Below are 26,246 nucleotides of genomic sequence, written 5' to 3' on the forward strand. Positions count from 1 at the left end.
CATACTCTGCTTCCTGGGAACACCTCCCAGTTGTGGCCGTGCCAAGCAGCTGCTGTCCCAAAGCCTCAAAGTTTCCTTACCATCTATATGACAGATATCTGCCTTCAGTGTGCTGGAAGGAGGTACATATGACAGCTTGCTATGTGCCACCTTCCCTGCTCTCCAGACATCCAAGTCCAGTGCTATGGATCTGGTTTGCTCATCACCAGCCACTTAATCCAGATTCTCACAGGGGTGTGAGCAACATTTTTTTTTACCCCGAATAGAGGTATTTAACAGGAAGCCATGAACATGTATAAATATACAGTATATATTTTAAACAGTTTGATATAATGGGAAAAGATTAAGTAAAGAGATTGTTATTTACAGCTATGAATTTAATTACTTAATCCTGCCCGGAAGTGAATCGGAGTGTGCTTCTATTTGTAATTAAACAGTTTGTGAATGCTGTTCATACATACTACATTACTTAAAATTAGTTCCAGACATACTCAGAAACTATCGACCAGTAAGTTTAACACAAGTTGTAGCCAAATGTAGCCAAGTATAGCATGCTGAGCGGATAAAAGATTTAAGGGTTATAGTGAATAACTCCAGAAAAATATTTTCATAGTGATTAGCTGGAGTAAGATAGAAAAATAAGGTCCTCAGATGCATTGGCAAAAGTATAAATCAAATGAGGTTGTATTGTTACTGTAGATGTGTTGATCAGGCCTAATCTGTAGTCCTGGTCACTTAATATTGGAGGATATTTAGTTAGACGGGAGCAGCAAAGATGATTCCAGGTATTGTGACATGTTGTAAGGCAAAGTTAAGGAAATTAGGTTTGTTTTCAAGAGTAGACTTGGAGGTGGACTAATTGTAGAAAACTCGGACCAACTTGGGTGTGCACTTAAGAACTCCAATTTTTGCTGTGCTCGAGTACAGGTACAATACAAGCATTGAGGTTTACAGTGCAAAAGGAGGCTGTGCTGGCTCTTTGCTCGAGCAATCCAATACTAATTCTACTGCCCTGCTTTGTCCCCAGAGCTCTGTATATTCCTCTGCTTCAATTGTTTAAACCCATTTGTCCTTTAAAAGATGCAATGGTCTCTGCCTCAACCATTCCCTGTGGCAAAGCATTCCATGTTCCAACAGATTTTTCCTAAGTTCAGCCTCACTCTCAGTGACAATATTAAATTGATGACCCTCTCGTCACGACTCCGCAACCCGAGGTACTAGTCTTTCACTACTGACCCGACCAAATCCCTTCATATATTTTTTTAAAACCTCCAGTATATAGAGTGAGACACACTGCTTTACACCCACAGCTACTTTTTCCTCTATAAATAGCAAACAAGAAAAATACACCTATTGTCTGGATGATCTAACACGCAGAAAAGCTATATAGCCTCTGACTTGTACACATAAATAAACAGAAAGTGTTGGAAATACGCAACAGCTCAGTTAGCCTCTGTAGAGAGAAAAGATGAGTTTGTGGCAGTACCACTGGTTGTCCCTTACATTGAGATACATAATTCCCTTTAACTTACCTTACTGTATGTTTAACTTACCTTTTGGGGCCGTTGCCCTTTTAACTTACCTGTTGGGGCCATTGCCCCTTTAAGACGCGCCCTAGCGTGCTGACGTCACGTCACGTACGACATGACGTGCGTGCGGCGGCTGCCGGCCCGACTCGGCCTTCCAGGACGGCCGCTGGCACAGCCCGGCCTAGCGTCTTCGGCCGCAACGACCGGCCGACGGGAGCGACGCAATCTCCCGCTCCCACGGCATGCACCGGCACAGCCCGGCCTCGCGACCTCGGCCTCAACGGCCAGCCTCTATGCCGGGGAGATGCACTGATGTCACGACGCGATCACGTGACACCCAAAGCGCGGGAACACACAGCAGAGCGTGATGACGTCATCACGCTCCCCACAGGACTGCGAACTCAGTCCTCGTGGAGTCCCCGCTGGGACAAGACCTACACCACGGTGCTCCTACAGTCAGCCATCTTACCTGCTATCTTACCTGATGTAATTAGTCTGTTCCTGTAAATAAACAACTTGTTAATAGTTCGTCGAAGTCAAACTCTCTTATTTAGTGGCGATCTACACGAACCGCTACAAGTTAATGTTTCATTTCGAGTGAGTACCCTTCATCGGAACTGAAAACTAAAAGGTAGGCAAGTATTTTAGTAAAATTGGGGAAAAACAAGAGGGAAAAGGAGGGGGAGAAATAATAGGTGTGCAATCAGTGAGGGAGTCACAGTACCTGAATACTGGTGCCAGATATGTATTCCTCCTCAAGCATCCCTGCTCCAAAGCTACAGCAACACAATGTTCCCATTTTATACAACTTGACTCTCAGGCCGTTATGTTAAAGGGACTGTGTTTTTGCACTGGGATGTGTTATGAGCAGCTTTCATTTTCCTGGGAATTGGGCAACGCCGGGTCTGCACCTGTAACGGGTGCATTCCCAGCCCTCTCATCTCAACTTCCTCTCAGTACGACCAGGCAGCCACCCAATTCCAGTGACGTCCCATGAAGAAAGTTTTCAGTGTTTAATTTCAAACAGAAGTTTAAAAAAAACTGCATTAAAAAGGGTTGGCACTGCAGCCAAGTCTAAGCAACTGCGCAGAACAAATTTAATGCAGGGCTAACATGCGGAATTCCTAATGATGTTTCCAAATCAAATTGTTTCTGTCTGTTCTGGAATTGTTTTATTATTCCTCCACCCACCCCCCCAAAAAAAAGTCCCCAATAATGGAACAATGGCTGTTTAATATCTGGGTGTGAGGAATTCATATTTAATAACGACAGTGTGGAATGGCATTCAAATGTGAAAATACTGGAATGGGGAAAAGTGCATCTCAAACTAAAAGCTGGAGTATACTTTTAATATGAAGCTCTCCGCCACTGGGGTTTTCCTCGCCTGGTGTCTGGGTCTGTTGTAGACTAATTGCTAGAGATTGATTGCTATGACTAATCAACAACTCCATTATTGTTGTATCATGCGACTACCAGGTTAGAATCATAGAAGTTTATGGCAAAGAAAGAGGCCATTCGGCTCATCGTGTCTGTGCCGGTAAAAGGATGGTAGAAGGTGAACTAGATGGATATTGGTCTTTTCTCGTCTAGCAATTCTTATGTTCCTGAATGCCTCTACTCTGTCTCATAAGTAAGTGCAGCAGCATCATCTAGTGGTTGCACAGTCTTTACCTTTAATATAAAAAGTACATTCTGGAGCGACCAGCATCAAACAGGAAGAAAAATAGAGATTGAAATGTATGCAGACCTATATATTGTACTGGAGTAAACGCCTCTGAACTTTCACTTTTCACTTAATGCCAGAGGCAGAAAAACACAACTAAGTTCCTCAATGTAAAACCCGATACATATTCCGCATTAGCTCATTTATCGCTCAGCTGCAGGAGACGGAGTTTAAATGCAAGTTTGTAAAACTATTACTGTCAGTGTGTTTGTTTGAAGATCATTATATATGACAAAAACTTTGGCAGAGTTGATGCCGTTGGGATCTATATTACCGCCTAACTAGGACTCCACTCTGTTTACTGGCTCAATTTACTGGATACATAATTATTTATTATAGAGTAGAACTTAGAATAATTGTGTTCGTGCAGGAGTCAATGTTTAAACACAGGGCAGCAGTGAGCCAACAACATCAGAGGGCAGTCTATCCCTTCGCTCTATTCATTGCCTTCATTTTGTCAGGTTTTAATCCTTGCCGTTACCATTCTTCAGTGGCGTAGAGAGGATTTTTTCCAGGGTGGGGTAGTTTCAAATAGGAATTTCGCAATGTGGTTGAAATAGAAACTTTATTACTTCTTTAATGTAACGATTATTTTGGGACAAAAGCTCTAAAGCACAAAGTCTCCGCGTGTGCTGGTAATGTGTCGCCAGTCTATCAATAACTTCATTATGGTGAGCTCAAGCCCAACTAATCGGCTTTCACTGGTCGAATTGCAGAGCTGACCAGCTCTGGAGGAACATGCACGGTTTCTGTGTTCCATCAAGTCATCTAAGGCACGTTCTTTTGAAAGAACGAGTGATCCGATAAAAACACATCATAGAAATTTCAGGGTGTGTTTGAGCACCTTCCTCCTCTCTATTGCCAGATAAATGTCCTGAACAGGAGGGCGGAGAACTGGTTAGCGAATTGCGAATGGCCACTGTCAGTGATACAATCTGTGTTCTTCTCATCTTTCCAAACGGAGCACCCTGCTGCCAGGGAGTCTCCCTCTAGTGGCCCGACAGAGAATTAACAAAAGGGGACCGATTGAAGATCACTGCCATTGATCATCGGTCAAGGATTCAACCTTGGATCCGTCAGATGGAAGTCCATTCTCTACTGCTAGAGTTGGATTGCCAGATTGCTCTTCTAGGGCGTATTCTTTGAGGGACTGATGGAGACTTGTCCTGACAGCTAATGACGTTTTAGCAAATCATCAGCTTCAGCTGTAGCTCAGTTAGTAGCACTCTGGCCTCTGAGTCAGAAGGTTGTGAGTTCAAGCCTGACACTCCAGTGCAGCGCTGAGGGAGTGTTGCACTGTCGGAGATGCCGTCTTTCAGATGAGACATTAAACCAAGGCCCCATCTGCTCTCTCAGGTGGATGTAAAAGATCCTATGGCACTATTTCAAAGAAGAGCAGCAGAGTTATCCCTGGTGTCCTGGCCAATATTTATCCCTCAATCAACATAACAATAACAGATTATCTGGTCATTCTCACATTGCTGTTTGTGGGAGCTTGCTGTGCACAAATTGGCTGTTGCGTTTTCTACATTACAGCAGTGACTACACTCCAAAAGTACTTCATTGGCTGTAAAGCGCTGAGACGTCCAGTGGTTGTGAAAGGCGCTATATAAATGCAAGTTTTTCTTTTCTTTTAAATCATTCTAGAGCAGGAAATTCTGGGAAAAGCTAATTGATATTCATAGTGCACTGCATGGCCCAATAAGGAACTTTAAGATGCAGTTAGGATTGGGGCAATGGAATGGAATCTATAGTGATGTAATGTGGAAATAATATATGCATTCAAACAATAGCAAAGATATTGACGTATTATTACATCACTGTCCTTATTTACTGGTCTCTAAATAAGCACTTAAAATTTACTCATACACAATTGTAAAACATTGGGAGAGGAATCTTGACTTTACTGTGAGGCATAGATAATTCTTGTTAATGAAATACAAGTTGGTTTTCCACTCCTGTATTATTCCCGAGCAGAGATAACAAGCTTTGTGCCAGATTTGTGGCGCAGTGCAATCATGAGAAATCAGAAACAAGATGAAAGTATTTGCAGGTCAGTGACCTTTATTTTGTGTTTTTAGCAAATTGAATTTGCCATAATTCATATTTCTTGGTAAAATAATTCAGAGAGAAAGAACTTGTATTTATATAGCGCTTTTCACCACCTCAGGATGTCCCACAGTGAATTAAGTATATTTTGAAGTGCTGCCACAGTTGTAATGTAGGGAAACGTGGCAGCCAATTTGTGCACAGCAAGCTCCTACAAATGGCAATGTGATAAATGACCAGATAATCTGTTTTAGTGATGTTTTAGTGATCCAGGTGGGAAGCCAAGCTGATTTTCCCCCTCCCTAACCCCGAGGGTTGCTGTGCCCAATAGCTGCCTACTAGGCAATGGGCGATACTGAGTCAGGGTGTGCTGGTTCATCTTAAGAAGTGAAAAAAGAAAAGAAAGGGGGGAGGGAAATCAACACACCTCGCTCATACATACCTCATAATGGCTGCCTCGGAGCATTGTAATACAGCGCGAGGAGCAGACTGGATGTCTGTCCCATTTTGATTGGTGCCTTACATGTAACGTTCTGGGCATGGACATAGAGCAATTTAATGACACATTAGGGGCAAAAATATCAATTCAGAATTAAGTAAGTATGGCTGCGCTCTTGTGTGCAGCACCGGAAAAAAATGTTGCCGAGGTGGAATAGCTCAGTCAAGGTGTTGTATGTGTTGTGTCCGTCAGTAGTAAGACACAGACTGCAGGAGAACGGTACAAACGGTGTTTACTCAACGTGGCTCACTCTGGAACTGAACTGTACAGATTACTACTCAGTGCTATATACAGGTGTGGTCACTGCCAGTACTGCAGTATACATGAGCTGTAAAAAGTAGTTCCCCCCTTAAAGGTATATACATTACAATTCCTCCCCTTTTAGATTAACAGTACCATAACACTCATTTAACAATTAAATATCAAACTAATTACAATTAACACTTTTAACATACAACGTCAGCTGAAAATAGTCCATTTATATATTCAGTCTTTGGGGAGGCTTCCTGATCCTTTCTGGATAGCGCCTTTCCCGAGTGTCTTGCTCTTGGTGCGGAGGCGATTCTGGCCCCCTGTCGTCGGTTGGGTCATCAGTTTCCGATGCTACTGTTTCTGGGGTAGATGCGACCTGTATGTCGGGTTCCTCACCAGGTACGTATGGGCGAGGCATGAGGTTGACTTGTTCCTGTGACTCTAGGATCTGGTCAGCATGGCGTCTCACGATGTTCTCCCCAATGTCCACTGTGTACATTAGTGGGCCCTGCCGTGTGCATATCGTTCCTGGCTGCCATTTTTCTGTTCAGTAGTCGCGGGCCGAGACTGGTTGCCCTACATTGAAGCTCCTTGTTGGCTTCTCATGGATGTGCTGGAATTGCTTACTCTCAACATCTCTTCATACGTTTGGTCTGAGCAAATCCAGGCGAGATCTTAACCTTCGGTTAAAGAACATCATGGCCGGGGCCTGGTAGGCGAACAGGAAATTGTCCACCATATGCTGCAGCGGAACGTTGTCATTGTACATAGCCTTTATTGCTTTCTTAAAGGTTTGTACGAACCTCTCAGCCAATCCATTTGTGGCTGGATGATACGGGGCGGATGTGTAATGCCTTACCCCATTCTTCTTCATAAACCTCTGGAACTCTTCGGACACAAACTGTGGTCCATTGTCGGAGCAAATCTGTTCTGGCAAGCCATTCCTGGCAAAAATGGTCTGTAGGACTGCAATAGTTTTCTCCGTGGTGGTGGAGGACATTTTGATGACCTCAGACCATTTCGAGTGCGCATCCACGGCTATTAAAAACATTGAGTCCATGAATGGACCAGCAAAATCAATATGCACCCATTGCCATGGAGATGAGGGCCACTCCCATGGGTGTAGAGGGGCATGCGGTGGTGCATTTTGGACTTTCTGGCATCCTGAGCAGCTCTTGGTCAGGTCCTTGATTTGTTTATCGATTCCCGGCCACCACACATAAGCCCTGGCAAGGCTTTTCATTTTTACCCCTCCCAGATGACCCTCATGAAGCTCATTGAGCACTCTATCCCTTAACTTGGGTGGAATTGCCACTCGGGATCCACACATCAAGGTCCCCCGGCACACTGACAGCTGTTCTCTTCTTATCGAGAATGCTGGCAACAGTGAGTCGCAATGTGCTGGCCATCCCTTCACCGTCAAATCATATACCCGAGACAGTGTCGGGTCATTTCGGGTCTCCTTTTCTATATGAGCGTTAGTTACCGGTAGGTATTCAACTATAGTCGAATGAAATATTTCGACAGGATCCACCGCTGGTGCTTCCTCCGCAGTAGGCAGTGGCAGGCGTGATAGCCCATCAGCATTTCCATGCTGTTTCGTGCCCTTATATTCAATCTCATAGTGGTGCGCCCCTAGAAAGAGTGACCATCTTTGTAGTCGTTGCGCAGTCATCACCGGAACGCCCTTCTTCGGATTAAAAATGGAGACAAGAGGCTGGTGGTCAGTCAGCAAGGTGAATTTCTGCCCGTGCAGATAGTGATTGACCTTTTTCACTCCCCACACTAGGCTGAGGGCCTCCCTGTCAATCTGGGCGTAGTTACGCTCGGCTGAGGTTAGTGATCGTGACGCAAAGGCTATTGGCCTCTCTGAGCCATCCGAGAATTTGTGCGACAGCACCGCTCCAATGCCGTAGGGTGACGCATCACACGCCAACCGAATTGGTAGTGCTGGGTTGAAATGGGCCAATACCTCTTTCGATGTGATTCGTGTTTTGCTCTTCTGGAAAGCTCGTTTACATTCATCACTCCACTTCCATGGCACTCCAGTTTGCAGTAGGGTGTTCAGTGGGTGTAGTATTATAGACAAATTTGGCAAGAACTTATGGTAGTAGTTTACCAGCCCGAGGAACGACCTCAGTTGTGACACATTTTCCGGTGCTGGAGCCTTGACTACTGCCTCACTCTTTTCTGGGGACTTATGTAACCCCTCTTTATCGATAACGTGGCCACAATACGAGATCTGTTTTTTAAAAAACTCGCATTTGGGGCGGTTAGCTCGGAGCCCATATTCCTTCAATCTAGTGAGCACCTGCTCCAGGTTGGCGAGGTAAACACTGTCATTTTCGCCCGTGACCAGGATGTCGTCCAAATAACACTGGGTCCCTGGGATCCCTTGCAGGACTTGTTCCATTGCCCTTTGCCAAATAGCCGGAGCTGATGCTACCCCGAACACCAGCTGGTTGTATTGGTAGAGACCTTTATGGGTGTTGATTGTGAGGTATTTTTTTGATGCTTCTTCTACCTCCATTTGCAGATACGCCTGGGCCAGATCAATCTTAGTGAAGCGTTTCCCTCCAGATAGTGTGGCGAAAATATCTTCAATCCGCGGAAGTGGATATTGCACGGTGTGAAGGACTGGGTTCACTGTTACCTTAAAGTCCCCACAGATGCGAACCTTCCTTGGTTCCCCAGGCGTGCTGCTCAACGACTTTTTCATCACAGGGACGATGGGTGTAGCCCACTCGCTCCAGTCTACCTTGGACAGTACTCCTGAACGTTCCAAACTCTCCAGCTCTGCTTCGAAAGCTGGGCGGATTGCATAAGTCTGGCCTTAAAAAATTTTGGCCTTGCGTTTGCTTCGATTTTAATTGTTGCTGTCATGCCTTTTAGTGTTCCGAGTCCTTGCTGGAACACTTCTTGTGCGGCGGTTAGGATCTTTGACAGTCGCCCAGGTGCGACGTCGTCATCCTTTTTGGCAGCCACAGTCAGTGCTTGTATGGAATGCCAATCCAGCTGTATTTTCCGGATCCATTCACATCCCAGTAATGGTGGTCCTCCATCTTGCAATACATACAGGTCTAGCTTTGGTGTTTCCTTACCGTTATATATAACGGTCACCCTTATTTTTCCTTTGGGGTAGACTTTTTGCCCCGTGTACGTCTTCAAAATAATTTTTGTGTCTCTCAAGGGTATGTGTGAGAATAGCCGCTCGTAGTCCCGTCGGTTTATGACTGTTAGGGCTGATCCTATGTCCAATTCCATTTTTACCTGGACTCCTACTATCTTGAGAGTGACCCAAATGGTTCGGTGATCCTCTGTTTTGATCACATTGTGTAGTTTCAGACAACTCAGCTCCCTGCTTTCGGAGTCGGTATCACTCTTTTGTTCGTCTGAACTATTCTCCGTCACCTTATGTACCTTCTTGTACTTTTCTTTTGGAGATTTCTTATTGCTGGTTTTCTTTCCCGACCTGCAGACTCGTGCTATGTGTCCTACTTTTCCACACTGTCTGCACACTTTGGCCTAGAAATTGGGTTGGGGCGCCAAAGTGGCGCAAAAGTCGGCTAAGCGCAGGATTTAGCGCAGCGATCGGTGTGATACCGATCGCCAGAAATTCAGTTTCAGTGCCCCTCGAGGGAGACGGGGCGAGGCTTGAGGCGCTCCGCGTCCCTCTTAGGGCGCTGAAACTGAATATCGCAGCGCAACGTGCCGCAGCGCCACATGCTGCGGCACGGCACGCTGCGGTACTGCAGGCCTTCCTCCCACTGTTAAGGGGGAGGTGCCTGCAACAGCACGATCCCCGATCGTGAGTGCCGGCAAATGAGCCCGGCACCAAGGAGAAGTGCTGGGCTCTCGGGAAACAGCTGGCAATGCCGCGGTGGGGGGGTTAGGAGGCCGGGGACGGAGGTGCTGGCAGGCGGCCGCCGAAAATGCTGCCGCCCCGCACCTCCACCTTAACTTGCGCCGCTGCCGGCACAGTAAGGCCCCGTGAACCGGGCGCGGGTAGCGAGCGGTGCAACTGTGGTGTTCGCTACCAAATATCGCGAACGGGGCACAAATGGGACACTGCGCACACCGATGACATTATCGGTGGCAGCGCAGCGCAAATGCCTAACGCCACCATTAGCGCCCCTACTGAATATCGCCGGAGACGCAGCCAGTGGCGCTACAGCCACTGACTGCCTCTTTAGGTGCTAACAGGTGGCGCTACTCACCCAATTTCTCCCCCTTTGTCTTTGAACCAGCAATCATTGTGGTCGTGTGTTGTTCTGCCGCAGCGATAGCACTTCTCTGTTCTGTATGACATTTCGTTTGTGCCATATTCTTGCGGTCTCTGTTGTATCTCTGCAGCGCCCCGTGCTGCTGCTTCATATGATACCGCAATGCTTTTCAGATAAAAGCCGTTTCTGGGTTCCTTCACTTTGAAGCCCACACACAAACTTGTCCCTTAAGGTATCTGCCAGTCCCGTTCCAAACTGGCAGTGTTTCGATAGTTTGCGCAGTTCTGTTAAATATTCAGCATTGCTTTCATCCTTATGCTGGTTCCGTTTGTGAAACTTGAATCTTTCTGCTATCAGCAGCGGTGTGGGGTTTAAATGTTCTTGTAGTATCGTCACTATGTCTCCAAAACTCTTTTCCACTGGCTTCGCTGGGGTTACTAGATTTCGTAATAAGCCATACGTCTTTGCACCCATTAAATTTAACAATACCGGCACTTTCTTGTCATCTGACACCTCATTTGCCTTGCAGTATATCTCTATTCGTTCGATATATGTAGTCCAATCTTCGACTTCATTGTCAAATGCGGTGATACTGCCACTCTTCGGCATTTTGGGTGTGGTTTAAAATGGCTTAAAATGGCGTCTCCCACGCTTTCCTTCCTCCCCCGCTGCTGCCAACGCCGCTCTCGACGGTCCTCGTGGCAATGGCGGCGCCCTGTAGGTTTTGCGTGCTTCTCCTGCGCTGCTGCCAACGTCGCTCTCGGCGGTCCTCGTGGCAATGGCGGCACCTCGCGGGTTTCTGCGTGTCTCTCTCCCTCTCCTCGATGCTGCTCGGCCCCTGAACACCGGCTGTGCCCTGTGCACTCTGCCCTCTCTCTCTCTCTCTCGTCGACGCTGCTCGGCCCTTTGCTGTGCCGCTCGGTCGGGCTCTAGCCCGCCACTGTCCGGGAAGGGTCTGCGCACTACCTGTTGCCAGCCCGTTTCGCTGGACCACCATGACTGGAAAGCCAAGCCTGTCTCTCAACAGCCTCCCCTGCAATTCTCGAGTCTCTGCTGGATGACTGGGCGGTTGCCCGTGGTCGACGTCCGTGTCTCTGGCCTTGACCTCCAATCTACTGGTCTCCAGGAACGAATCCCTGGGAGGTGATGCAGAGTTGCAGGTAGGATCGAATTTGCCTCGTCGCCAGTGTTGTGTCCGTCAGTAGTAAGACACAGACTGCAGGAGAACGGTACAACAGGTGTTTACTCAACGTGGCTCACTCTGGAACTGAACTGTACAGATTACTACTCAGTGCTATATACAGGTGTGGTCACTGCCGGTACTACAGTATACATGAGCTGTAAAAAGTAGTTCCCCCCTTAAAGGTATATACAGTACAGTATGGACTGGTTCAGCCAGGGCAAGTGGCCGAGGAGGAGATACAATCAGTGGCAAGGGAGTGGAGTTTATGGTGAGGCCGAAAGCCAGGTGATTGAGGAGTTTGGAATGAGGAGAGAAAGATATAAGATTAAATGCAAGAGATTTAGGACAGAGAAGAGGAGACACTTTTTCCCACAAATGTTTGTGAGGCTGTGGAATGTACTGCTGAACTCAGTGGTGTGAAGCAGAGGCTGTGTCAACACTTAAGACTGGAAAGGTGGTTGAAGGGAAATTAGATAAAAGGGATATGGGAACAGGGCAGGCATTTAAGATTAGGACTGTAGCTTGTGTGGAGGATGAACTCCAAAATGGGCTGGTTGATTCAAATGGCCTGTTTTCCATGTTGTAATTTCAATATAATTCTATGTAAAAAAACCTAATTAAAACCCAATTTTTCAACCAAGCTTTTGCCTACCACTCTTAGCCTCTCCATTGCTGCCTCTCCCTTTATATCTATTTTATTATTTTCTCTCCCTCTGTAAATCATCATGAGAAGTTTTTGACATTACAGCTAGTAAATAAATGCAGAATGTGGTGCTCCTCTGTGTGAGACTGCTCATCAATGCTACAACAATGGACAGTTACATGCTGTGGCATCCACCTCCTCTGTGAATTGAGCCTAGGGCACACTGAGCTCATCTCATTTAACATGAAACAATTTTTATGACAAAATCCTATCACTGTAAGTGCTTAGGTTTATATAAAAAAAAAATCCTGCTTTCAAAATACTAAGGAAATGAAATGGTTCTGAATAGCAAGTTTCACTCGTTATTCACTATCGTCAATGGCAGTCTATTCTAGCTGGAAGTGTGAAGAAACTGCTGCCTAAATTATTTTAAACTCTTAGCTTCCTCATTTTAACATCATGTTCCTGGCTCCTCACCGTATTGATTATCACTCGCGTTACAAGAGGGCAAAAGGGGTGCAGATAACGAGGTCTGGCAAGCTGGACTGGAGCTGAAATCTCACCACAATTAAACTGGTGGAATGCAACAGAAACTGGAGATGAATCAAAAATGATATTGAGAACGTGCCAAAACAATAACAACTTGCATTTACATAGCGCCTTTAACGTAGTACAGTTGCGAACGGTTTGGTTCAGCCTCAGACAGTTGCCAGGGAGAGAGATGGATACGCTGGCTAGGGAACGGAGTTTGGGGTGGGGACCGAAGACAATGGCTCCGGTCTTCCCAATATTTAGTTGGTGGAAATTTCTGCTCATATCAGACAAGCAGTCTGACAATTTAGAGACCGTGGAGGGGTCGAGAGAGGTGGTGCTGAGGTAGAGCTGGGTGTCCTCAGCATACATGTGGAACCTGACGTTGTGTTTTCGAATGATGTCGCATGTAGATGAAAAATAGGAGGGGGCCAAGGATAGAGCCTTGGGGGACACCAGAGGTAACGATGCGGGAGCGGGAAGAGAAGCCATTGCAGGAGATTCTCTGGCTACGACTGGATAGATAAGAATGGAATCAGGCGAGTGCAGTCCCACCCAACTGGATGACAGAGGAGAGGGGTTGGAGGAGGATGGTGTGGTCAACCGTGTCAAAGGCTGCAGACAGGTCGAGAAAGGATAGTTTACCATGGTCACAGTCACAAAGGATGTCATTTGTGACTTTGATAAGAACTGTTTCAGTAATGTAGTGGGGTGGAAATCTGATTGGAGGGATTCAAACATGGAGTTGCAGGAAATATGGGCACGGATTTGGGAGGTGACAGCACGTTCAAGGACTTGAGAGGAAAGGGAGGTTGGCGATGGGATAGAAGGGTCAAGGATGGTTTTTTTGAGGAGAGGGGTGATGACAGCAGATTTGAAGGGGAGGGGGACAGTACCCAAGGAGACCGAACCGTTAACAAAATCAGCTAACATGGGGGCCAGAAAGTGAAGTTGGGGTGGTCAGCAGTTTGGTAGAAATAGGATCGAGGGAGCAGGATGTGGGTCTCATGGACAAGATGAGCTTGGAGAGGGCATGTGGGGAGATAAGAGAGAAACTGGAGAAAGATGAGAGTTCCAGGCTAGGGCAGTGGGGAACCATAGAGGAAGTTTGGCCCGGTGGGCTAGGGGGAGGGAAGCAGCAGAGGCAGCTGAACAGATGGTCTCAATCTTACTGACAAAGAAATCAATGAGCTCCTCACACTTGTTGTCAGAGGTGAGGGTGGAGGAGGCAGAGGCGAGGGGGTTAAGAAATCACAGAAATCACAGAAACCCCACAGTGCAGATAGAGGCCATTTCGGCCCATCGAGCCTGCACCGACACATATCCCACCCGATCCCCGTAACCCCTACACCAACACATATCCCACCCTATCCCCGTAACCCCACGTATTTAATCCCCCTAACACTAAGATGGTTTATTGTGAAGAGAAGTCGAGGGTTATCTTTGCATTCCAGGATGATCCTGGGATAGCGAGCAGTTTTGGCAGAGGAGAGCAGGACCCGATAGTGCTTTATGTGGTCCAGCCAGATTAGGCGATGAATGGCTAAACCAGTTGTCTGCCATAAACATTCAAGCCTGCGTCCCTTGGACTTAAGGGAGCAGAGATGAGGGCCGTACCAGGAGGAATGACCAGGGTGAGATAGAGTAATGGTTTTAATGGGGACTAGTGTATCAAAGGTGGAGGTGCGGGTGTGATTGAGCAGATCGGTTGCAGCAGAAATGTCATGGTGAATGGAGGGCCAAAGGCTGGACAGTTGGGAATTTGAAAGTGCTGTTGTAAGTGACTTGGGAGAGATGAGCAAAAGGTTCATTAAATGCCCTGGTGGCCTTATTATGTTTTTTTAAAAAAGCTTTTGCCTTCCTCTCTCCAGTTTTATAATGAAGTGCTGCAACTGATCCAAAATGGATTAGCACGAAAAAGTGCATTGCACAAAAGTAATAGGTAATCATCTGTTTGTAGTTAATCAGTTACTGTGCCCCGCTGCGATAAATTTTCATTGAGAGTTTAAGTATAGCCAGCGCGATTGTATTGAGTAAATTCTTAATGAACTCCGATTATTACCAAATTATAAACCTATTCTTATGGGACTGTAATGATTTTCTTTGCAACCCCATCATGATCTAATGAATAGCTGCTGTTGGCGATGGATTAATTATTTTAGTTCTTGGGTACTTACTGAGAATATCAATGCTAAGTGGGAATCAGCTCATACACTTTTAGTGTTGTTTGCTCTACAGGAGAGTTACCATTAGAAGGCCTCCATTATACTTTTAACAAGCAACATGGAAAAAAAACTGTTGCCTTAACACTAAGTACAAAACTTACATACACATCCAATGTATCTAAACATAAGACCACAGCTAATGTTTTGCAACCCCAAACGTAAAAACAAAGATTGACACAAAAATCCAAGTTACTGGACATCACCATTCCCAGTCCGGATCGGAAAGATCCCAGATGCCCCAGCCCAGTTACTCACCAAGTCCATCACCAATAACATAACCTGATCCTCAAGCATGTAACATCAATCAAGTCCCCTTGCGCCCGGGAGCCGCGCCACTAGCACCTCCCGCGAAATTCAGCAGGAGCTTAGCGGCAGTAGCCAGTGGTGCCCCATGGCGCTACACCACCTGCGATGACATCATCGCTGAGCACAGTGCCCCGCTTGCACTCTGGCCGCAACCTTGGACTGCACCCCCTGACCTTTCGTTGGACGATATGTCCGACAGGGTCAGGGTGGCGTTTTTGCAGCCGCGGCGGCGCTACTTAAAGGGCAGGTGTCGGGCGGCCATTTTTTTTGGCCGACTGCCAGCAGCTGCCCCCTTCCTCTTTTTTCTTTGGGGTGCTGGTCATGATCACTCAGCCCGGCAGGGCCCCGGTGCGCACAGGGCTAGGCCTGCAATTATGCGGCACTATGTGCCGTCGTGTGTGGCACTGTTGCACGTAGCACTGTGGAATGCACTGGTATCGCCCCAAGAAGGAGGGGAAGCATTTCCAGTAGCGTCCCACCTCCTGCTTGGGGCACTACTACTGAATTTACAGAGCAGGGGCGCTAACTTTTTCAGGGTACTAAAATTAGCGCCCCAAATGGGGAGCCACTGAATTTTTCCCCCATAGAGTACAAAAGCAAGGAGGTTATGCTAAACCTTTATAATACACTGGTTAGGTCCCATGATGGAGTATTGTAGCCAATTCTGGGTACCAAACTTTAGGAAGGATGTCAAGGCCTTAGAGAAGGTGCAGAAGAGATTTACTAGCGTGGTACCAGGGATAAAAAACTTTTACGTGGAAAGGCTAGAGAAACTGGTGTTCTCCTTATAGCAGGGAAGGTTCAGGGAAGATTTGGTAGAGGTGTTTAAAATCTTGAAGGGTTTTGATAGAGTAAATAAGGAGAAACTGTTTCCAGTGGCAGAGGGTCGGTAACCAGAGGACACAGATTTAAGGTGATTGGCAAAAGAACCAGAGGCGACATGCGGAAACATTTTTTTACGCAGCGAGTTGTTATGATCTGGAATGCGCTGCCAGGAAAGGTGATGGAAGCAGATTCAATAGTAATGTTCAAAAGGGAATTGGATAAATACTTGATGTGGAAAAATTTGAAGGGCTACGGGGAAAGAGCAGGGGAGTGGGACTAATTGGTAGCCCTATCAAAGAGCCGGCACAGGCACAATGGGCTGAATGGCCTCCTTCTGTGCTGCATCATTCTATGATTATAAATATAGTGTGGATAAAGTATACTATAACTCAACAGCTCTGTGTACTTATGTGTAGTTTGAGGGAGGAGGCGGGGAGGGGAGGGGCGTTGAAGCGATCTTTTAGAATAGCGTGTAGTCATTTTGTACCTCTCGGTCAGCCTTTATTCACCTAGCAACAATTATAATCAATGAGGCATTTTAAGTAAAGATATACAAATGCCCTCCCCCGGTAAAAATGTCACACGTTTTAAGACAATTTTCCACTTAAAAAGATCCTTTGAATAAGGTAGAAGGGTCAGCAGAGAGTTCTTCAACAGGAATAGTTTTCACACATTACACGTTTACAAGATAATATAAAATAAAGCATCAACAATTAGCCCTTTATAATATGTGACACAAATTGGTAAAGCATTGATGAAGGAAGGTTTGTAATACTGCAATACCAGTTATGAACGAGCACCTACCGCCAGCCTGAATGTCACATACATTTTTATTACACTTTCATCTACATTCCCCTCAGCAGCATATTGCAACTCTGGTTAGCAAAACCTCCATATCCCCTCCATCACAAAGACCACCTACGTCCGCCCCCGTAATATCGCCCGTTTCCGCCCCTGCCTCAGCTTATCTGCAGCTGAAACCCTCCTCCATGCCTTTGTTACCTCTAGACTTGACTATTCCAATGCTCTCCCGGCCAGCCTTCCACCTTCCATAAACTTGAGCTCATTCAAAACTTAGCTGCCTGTATCCTAACTCGCACCAAGTCCCGTTCACCCATCACCCCTGTACTCGCTGACCTACATCGGCTTGCAGCCCAGCAGCTCCTCGATTTCAAAATTCTCATCCTTGTGTTCAAATCCCTTGTTAGAATAAAATTTTGCTGGAAAAGACACAAACAACAAATTCGCTGACTGGGACTAATTGAATCACTGCACAATGAGACATGCCATGCCTACGCATGGCTGGAACAAAGTTCATCTCGTGTCCTGTTATCGCAGTCCCAAGAACTAACAAGGTTCACTGGTACCCTATTATCGAACTAATCACATTCCGCCGGTGACGCGGACGGAACAAGACGGAACAAAGACCTTTCGCAATCACTGAGAACTAACAAGGTTCACTGGTACCCTATTATCGAACTAATCACATTCCGCCGGTGATGCAGATGGAACAAGACGGAACAAAGACCTTTTGCAATCACTGAAGAGGCAGAATTGGCAACACGAGTGTGTAAACTCCTGACTGGAGGAAAATAACGATATGCGCTAATAAACAAATTGATTGAATGAATGTAAATGATCTAAAACCAACTTCTTGGAATTGTATATAAGCTCGGCACGCACCACAATCGAGGAGAAGGTGCTCTCGCACACCGCGTGGTTGCAGACGCTTCTCCCAGAGCTCTGTCATTTAATAAAGTTGTCTCTCTTACTCAAAGTCTAGTTTCCGAGGAATCATTTTTCCTACAACAAATTGGTGCTGCGAGCAGGGCGCCATGGAGCTGAACAGTCGCTCGAGTCAGTGACCAGGGTGAGTAGTCAGATTTTTGACCACCCATAAATCAGAGACACTCGACAAGGCGACTGAACGGCGAAGCGGCACCAAAACGAATCTGGGACACAGACTGAGTGGGTAAGAGACACTGCTTGATTTGTATTTGTGTATTTGTATTTGTGTAATAGTAACTAAGAAATACCTCGGACCAGGAGGACACTTGTCTCAGACACCTAGCCTCAGGCCGGTTGTTAAGAGGGCAAATGCCCCACGCGAAGGCCAGGACCATGAAGTAGGTGCCGAGACTCCAAGGTGTTCTAAAGTCATGATACTAGTCGAGTATGGTTAACATTTTTCTGCATTATATCATGTTGCTAAGTGAACTAGGAGATTATTAGTGTCGGTGTTGTAGGACCCTGATCAGGTAAACAGACACTGGGGAGGGGTAGAAACTCCGTCCAACAAGCAAGCGTTACATGTCCGGGCAGTTTTGAGAGAAAGACAAACCCGGACCTCTGAGAACGCTGGCATAGAGTGCGACAAGAAGCTCGGGTATTCTCGGAAGGAAAGAATAGGGGGGCTCTCTAAGGAACAGATCTCCAGACACGAAGGAACAATCGGTGAAGCAGCGGCGATGTCAGGTGAGGAAGTTAAGAGGGGACCTTTGGGCTCCCTCACATATTCTTATATGACAGACCGACAGTCGTTAATTAAGAAGATGCAGAAAGACGGTTGGGATGTATCACAGACTTTAGAACTCCAGAGAAGCTGGTTGACTAAACAGACAAAGGATAAAACCAAGAAGGCAGGAGTGTTATTAGTACACCAACTAGCAGGACTCATTGAACAAGTAAACGTAATAAAGAGAGTTGCACAAGACAAAGTACAGATGGTTACGGAACTCGAGACAAAGGTGAAATGTCAAGCAAAGATTATAAAGGAATTAGAGTGTAAGGTATATGAGGGGGGGCGAATGGGGACCTGTCCAGACACCACCTCCCTTCCCCCATATTACAGTGCAGAACCAACAGCCCCTGCAGGCGAGGGGGACGTTGAAACAGTTGAGATGGCTCCTGTGAGTCGGGGCGGGACATTGGCTAATCCCACCGCCAGTTACAAACCATTTACTCCCGGAGAAAGACAACAGACCATGACCGTCTTAGGAAAACTCCAGCCCCGGAGCCAGAATGTTAAATTCTGGACGGAACTTAACGCCGTCTGGGTAGGGCACCAGTTGCACCTAAGGGATATTCACCAATTGGTCCGAGCAGCCTGCCCTGTGGACAAGTGGCGACTTGTGGCAGGCGGGCATGCAGTTCAACCCGCTCAGGACTACAGCGGAGGGCGTTGGACACACGTGGTAGCCCTCACTGACGAAATGGACGCCCAACAGCCGGCATTTGCCCTTTTTAAGACAGAAGTCCAGAGGGTCCTAGGTGATTCCCCCACGAATTGGAATAGAATCACAACAACCAAACAACAAAAGGGTGAGGGAGCGTCAGAATATGGAGAACGATTATTCAATATCTACCAAGAGAGCTCGGGCCAACAAAATGCCATTAGGACGGACCCGGCCTTTATACAGGCATTTAAGGATGGCTTGTCACCCAGACACCAAGGCATCATTAAGATGGGGGTAGTAACCACCAGAAACTATGATGACCTGGTAGAATGGGCTTGTGGGGTAGATGGAAGTGGGATGGAGGATAAGGATAAGGATAAGGTTAAGGTAAAGCAAGAGAAGGTAGCAGCCGTGACTAATTGGGAATCTGGAACCCGGCCCAAGAAAGGACCATGCCACAACTGTGGAAAGATGGGCCACTTTGCAAAAGAATGCAAAGGGAAGAAAGTTGACAAACAGTGCAATTATTGCGGAAAACGGGGACACTTAGAGGCCGCCTGTTACGGAAAACACAGGCCTAGTGAGGGGCAAAACACCCTAACCGCCAAAGAATATAAGGAATGGCAGGAATATAGGCGTAGTAGTTGACGTCCTGTGGCCCCCATAAAAGGTAAAAGGGAGGGGAGAATTTATGTGTCTGCACTAGTAGGGGGCCGACAATGTGAAATGCTGGTGGACACAGGCGCATCAGTTTCCGTCACTAACCTCCCCCTCCCCACGACTAGTAAGTCAATACTCCTGCGAGGACTCAATGGCACTAAAGTGCCAGCTTATTTGAGCACCACGCAGCTGGTGGAAATCGATAATATATACCTCCCCATGAAATTCTATGTGTGTAAAAATAATGAAGGTACAATATTAGGTAATGATACAATGAGGGAGTACAAAGCAATAATTGATTGTGACAAAGGAAAGTTAACATGGCCAAAGGCGGATGGCCGTAAGGAAAAGATTAGACAACTGGCAAATAACACTGGCACCCTTGGGGTGGCCACCGTAACTACCAGGGACTGGCACGAAGATACGGGAGGATACGGAGCCATTTGTGATTCCGTGATTGGGGTATGGGCTGAAACAAAGTTAGATACAGGAAAAGCTAGTATCGACCCTATTAAGATTCCCGGACCAGAACACAAGCCACGCCGCCAGTACCCAATAAAGGCGGAGGCCAGGAAGGCAGTCGTGGACATAGTGAAGGGGCTAGTAGAAAGGGGTATCCTGAGGGAAACCACGAGCACTACTAATTCCCCCACATGGCCAGTAGAAAAAACCTGATGGGAGCTATAGGTTGGCTATAGACTACACGGCCCTCAACAAGATCACTCCTAAATTACACCCCATCGTTGCCAGTCCCTCAACAATTTTGAATGGGCTATCCCCTGAACAGAAGATATTCACCGTTTTAGACATAGCTAACGGATTCTGGGCACTCCCATTAGATCCGGAATCACAAGAGAAATTTGCATTCACAGTAAGGGATAAACAATATACGTGGACCCGATTGCCACAGGGATTCCATAATAGCCCAGCTATTTTTCACCGCGTCATGAGTGATATCCTAAAACAGATAGAAGTACCTAAAGGAAGCACTATTTTGCAGTACGTCGACGACATACTAATAGCCTCGGAAACGAAGACAGACCATCTGGCAACCCTATATTTAGTATTAAGGGCCCTAGAGACGGCTGGCCTCAAGGTAAGCCCTAAAAAAGCACAGATAGGAAAAACTCAGGTCCTGTACCTGGGACATCTAATCTCCCAAGGACTTAAAGAAATGCCACAGGACAGGAAACACGCTGTCCAGGGCATGCTGAGACCCGTAACAGTACGCGGAGTCAGGAAGGTACTGGGGCTCTTTAATTACAGTAGAAATTTTATCCCGGGGTTCGCTAAATTAGCAGAACCTATACAAAGATTAGTGAAAGGGGGTAAACCCGCGTTGGAACCGATAGATTGGGGACCAGAACAAGAGGAAGCTTATACTCAACTAAAGTCTGAGCTAGTATCAGCCCCAGGGCTAGGACTGCCAGATATGAGTAAGGACTTCCACATACATTGCAACAATGAAGAAGGGTTTTACACAGCAGTAGTTACACAGGATCATGGGGATAAAAGAAGGCCCGTCGCCTACTATTCCACAGCGGAGGGACTGGTAGTCACAGGGCTCTCCCGGTGCATAGCTGCATTGGATTGTGCGGCTTGGGCAGTAAAGGTTAGTGAGCCGATAGTAATGACAGGAAACATTATATTGCACACTAAACACACTCTGGTAGAGATACTGGCCTAGAAATTCACTTGGGCGCGGGCAGCTTGCTCGCGCCCAAAAGTTAGCGCTGGGCGGGGAGGCATTAGCGCACGCCGTATATTCGTCTTCTGCGCCCCAATTCGGAAGTGGGCGCTATACCAGGGTGAGCCCGCCTCCGTTTGGGGCGCTGCAACTGAATATCGGCGCGCTAGTTGCCGCAGTGCCACCCGATGCGGTGCGGCAGGCTGCGGTACTGCAGGCCTCCTCCTTCTCTTAAGGGGGAGGTGCCTGCAACGGCCGGAGCCCCGATCGCGAGTGCCGGCAAAAGAGCCCGGCACAACAGAGAAGTGCCGGGCTCCACAGAAACCAGCCGGCAATGCCGCGGGAGGGGGTGGAGGAGGCCGGGGAAGGAGGTGCGGGCAGGCAGCCGCCGAAAAAGCGGCCGGCCGCACCTTCCGCTTTAAAGCGCCCCACTATGGCAGCAGGACGGCCCCGTTTTCTGGTCGCTGTTTGCGCCCGCTTCGGAGGAGGCGGCCGCAAATAAATATGGGGATCGGCGCGGTTTCGGGGCGTTACGGGCCACCGCGCACACCGATGACGTCATTGGTCCCGGCGCAGCGCTAACGGCTACCGCCGCCAATACCGCTGCACTCAATTTCCACGCTATCACCCCGCCGGCGCAAAAGACCTCTTTAGGTGCTAAGTGGGCGCAAGGCCCACTGAATTTCTAGGCCACTGAATACCGGGAAATTAAGATCCGTCTCGAACATGAGACGTGCCAAGTGGGAGGCCGTCCTCCTCCCTCCGAGTAAAGCAGTAACCATTGTTAGAGACACGGGGGAGAACCCGGCAGAAGGAATACTGGGAACTGGGGAGCCCCACAACTGTGGGGACGTAGATATGAACCTGGAAGAAGATAGGATAAAAGACACCCCTTTAGCGGCAGCGGAAGAGACGTTGTACGTAGATGGTTCACGCAAGTATATAGATGGGCTGCCCTGAACGGGGTGGGCGGTGGTTAATGGTGAATTAAAAACCGTAGAGTCAGGACGGATTGATGGAGGCCTATCGGCCCAAGTGGCAGAGCTAGTGGCTCTCACCAGGGCACTAGAGTTGTCAGAGAATAAAATCGTGAACATTTACACAGATAGTAGGTATGCCTTTGGGGTGGTCCATGATTATATGACTGCATGGGGTAGGAGGGGATTCATTACTACGGGAGGCAATCCCATAAAACACCAGCTGAGGATAGAAGCCCTCCTAGAAGCTTGCGACAAACCCCAACAGGTAGCAGTAATTAAGATTAAGGCACATCAGAGGGAACCGGACCGGACTAGCCCGGACTGGTTAAATCACCAGGGGAACCAGGCTGCGGACCAAGCAGCACAAAGGGCGCTAGAGCAAGAAAGGATCGAAGAAGTACCAATAGCCGCTGTGAGCAGCTCCGAGGACGAGATAAGTATTGACGAACTCCATGAGGACACCCCTGACGTCGAAAAAGGTACGTGGGAAGAACAAGGCGCAAAGCGGGGAAGCGATAATGTCTGGCGAAAGGATAACAGGGTAATGGCCCCCAAGTGCATTCAAAATACGCTATTAGAACTCCACCATGGGCTTGTACACTCAGGGAGAGAAGCGATGATGGGAAGCCTCAGCAAAGAATGGTGGTGGAAGGGGATGGGAAGAGATATCGCGAGATACTGCCATCGATGTATCACCTGTGCGCAGTATAACCCCGGGCGACCCATAAAGGTCAAAATGGGACATCAACCAAGACCGCGAGGGCCTTGGGAGCATATACAAATAGACTTCACAGGTCCCCTTCCACCGTCACACGGCAAAACATACTGCCTCGTGGTCATAGACCAATTCACCCGCTGGGTAGAGGCTTTCCCCACGTGAAATTGCACCGCTTTGACGGTTGCCAGAGTCTTAGCTGAAGATGTAATCCCCAGGTGGGGAATACCAATTCAAATGGACTCTGATCAAGGTACCCACTTTACCGGGAGTGTCATAAAAATGGTATGCCAATTAATGGGAATTAAACAAAAATTCCACATCCCATACCACCCTCAAAGTTCAGGCATGGTGGAACTGATGCACTATCAATTGCTACAAAAGACTGGAAGTTGAGAAAGTAACAAACAGGCTTTTATTACCAAAGAACAGAGCATGCCTCTTGTGGTTGCCTGGTATCCAAAAGGGCCGGGGGCTGCCGAGCAGCCACCTTTATATCCAGCCATGAGGGTGGAGCCAGGGGCGGAGTCAGCTGAGGCATGCACAGACAAGTACAACAATATGCAAGAGTGAACAACAGTACTAACAGTGAACAACAGTACTAACAACAGTGGTGAACAACAATACTAACAACAGTGGTTTACCACATTCACCCCTTGTTTAGAATTGAGTCCGGCGGGGTGAAGTGCACTAAAAGTTCGTGTACTGAAGTCTATCAGGCGGCCTTGTAAGCCGTCCTGAGCGTCGCAGCAGCGGCGGTGATGGTGCAGCATCCAACGTTGAACCCGGTGTCTCGTTCAGAGGAGGTGTAGCAGGTGGCGGACCCTGGGGCTGCTGCATGCCGTCTACAGGGGTCAGAGCGCGGGTAATGGGAGGTAGCGATGGTGGTCTCTCAGAGGCACCCGAAGGTGCGAGGTCTCGTGCGGGGACTGTGTCCTGGGGGTAGGCAGGAGTAGCGGTGGGTGGCGAAGAGGGTGTTTCAGGAGCACCCGCAGGTGCGAGGTCTCGAATGGAGACTGTGTCCTCCCGCCCGTCCGGGTACACCACGTAAGCATACTGCGGGTTGGCGTGGAGGAGGCTCACCCTCTCGACCAGGGGGTCCGCCTTATGGGTCCTCACGTGCTTCCGCAGTAGGACGGGTCCTGGAGAAGTCAGCCATGTTGGTAGCGAAATCCCCGACGTGGACTTCCTGGGGAAGGAGAACATTCTCTCGTGAGGAGTGGCATTGGTGGGTGTACAGAGCAGCGACCGAATGGAATGGAGCGCCGCAGGGAGGACCTCCTGCCAGCGGGAGGTCGGAAGGCCCTTAGATTTTAAGTTTAAAAGGACTGCCTTCCAGACTGTCGCATTCTCTCTTTCCACCTGGCCGTTACCCCGGGGGTTGTAGCTGGTGGTCCTGCTTGTAGCAATGCCTCTCGCGAGCAGGTACTGCCGAAGTTCGTCGCTCATAAAAGATGAGCCCCTGTCACTATGGATATAGCTAGGGAAACCGAACAATGCGAAGAGGTCATTCAGACATTTAATGACCGTGGTACTGGTCATGTCCGAGCAAGGGATGGCAAATGGGAAACGGGAGTACTCATCAATTATATTGAGGAAGTACACATTGCGGTCAGAGGAGGGGGGGGGCCCTTTAAAATCGATGCTCAGCCGCTCGAAGGGGCGCGTGGCTTTGATCAGGCTCGCTCTGTCTGGCCTATAAAAATGCGGCTTGCACTCGGCACAGATCTGGCAGTTCCTGGTCATGGTCCTGACCTCCTCGATGGAGTAGGGCAGGTTACGGGATTTGATAAAATGGAAGAACCTGGTGACCCCCGGGTGGCAGAGGTCATTGTGGAGGGTCTGTAATCTATCAACCTGCGCATTGGCGCACGTACCACATGATAGGGCATCTGGGGGCTCATTGAGTTTCCCGGGCCGGTACAAGATATCGTAATTGTAGGTGGAGAGTTCGATTCTCCACCTTAATATCTTGTCATTCTTGATTTTGCCCCGCTGCTTATTATGAAACATAAAAGCTACTGAACGCTGGTCAGTGAGCAGGGTAAATCGTTTTCCGGCCAGGTAATGCCGCCAATGTCGCACGGCTTCCACAATGGCCTGGGCCTCCTTTTCGACAGAGGAGTGTCGAATCTCGGGGCCCTGGAGGGTCCTTGAGAAAAAGGCCACGGGTCTCCCCGCCTGGTTAAGGGTTGCAGCTAGGGCAAAGTCAGATGCGTCGCTCTCCACTTGAAAAGGGAGGGACTCATCCACAGCGTGCATTGTGGCCTTCGCAATATCGCTTTTTATGAGAGTGAAGGCTGCACAGGCCTCTGCTGTCAGGGGGAAGGAGGCGGACTTGATGAGGGGTCGGGCTTTATCCGCATAGTTGGGCACCCACTGAGCATAGTAAGAGAAAAACCCCAGGCATCTCTTCAGTGCTTTCTGGCAGTGGGGGAGGGGGAGCTCCATAAGAGGGCGCATTCTATCGGGGTCTGGGCCGATGACTCCGTTCTCCACTACGCAGCCAAGAATAGCAAGGCGCTTAGTACGAAACATACATTTGTCTTTGTTGTATGTGAGATTCAGCCGCTGGGCCGTCCGGAGGAAATTCCCTAGATTAACATCGTGGTCCTGCTGGTCGTGGCCGCAGATGGTGACGTTGTCTAGATATGGGAAAGTGGCCTGGAGCGTGTTCTGGTCAACCATCCGGTCCATCTCCCGTTGGAAGACAGAAACTCCGTTGGTGACGCCGAAGGGAGCTCTGAGAAAGTGATAGAGCCGACCGTCAGCTTCAAAAGCTGTGTACTGGCGGTCCTCAGCCCTGATGGGGAGCTGGTGGTATGCCGACTTCAGATCAATCGTCGAGAACACCTGGTATTGTGCTATCTGATTGACCATGTCAGATATGCGGGGGAGTGGGTATGCATCCAACTGGGTGTAGCGATTGATCGTCTGGCTGTAGTCAATAACTAGGCGCTGTTTTCCGCCAGTCTTCACCACCACCACTTGTGCTCGCCATGGGCTATTGCTGCTCTCGATAATCCCTTCCTTCAGGAGT

At 48.1% G+C, this 26,246-nt stretch overlaps 1 long non-coding RNA gene and 1 pseudogene across 1 annotated transcript in view; one reads left to right on the plus strand and one right to left on the minus strand.

The window, feature by feature from the left end:
- LOC147121852 (procollagen galactosyltransferase 2-like) overlaps positions 1-26,246 on the minus strand; it is a 156,940-nt pseudogene that overhangs the window by 71,929 nt on the left and 58,765 nt on the right.
- The window catches only part of LOC147121853 (uncharacterized), a 33,712-nt gene continuing 8,954 nt past the window's right edge, over positions 1,489-26,246 (plus strand). The window contains exon 1 of the long non-coding RNA XR_015077632.1: positions 1,489-2,160. This is a non-coding gene — a long non-coding RNA (uncharacterized LOC147121853). The remainder of the gene's footprint in view (positions 2,161-26,246) is intronic.

This window comes from Somniosus microcephalus, chromosome 3 (assembly GCF_052327205.1).
Source record: "Somniosus microcephalus isolate GS21.2 chromosome 3, FLI_Smic_1.0, whole genome shotgun sequence".
Taxonomy (NCBI): Eukaryota; Metazoa; Chordata; class Chondrichthyes; order Squaliformes; family Somniosidae; genus Somniosus; species Somniosus microcephalus.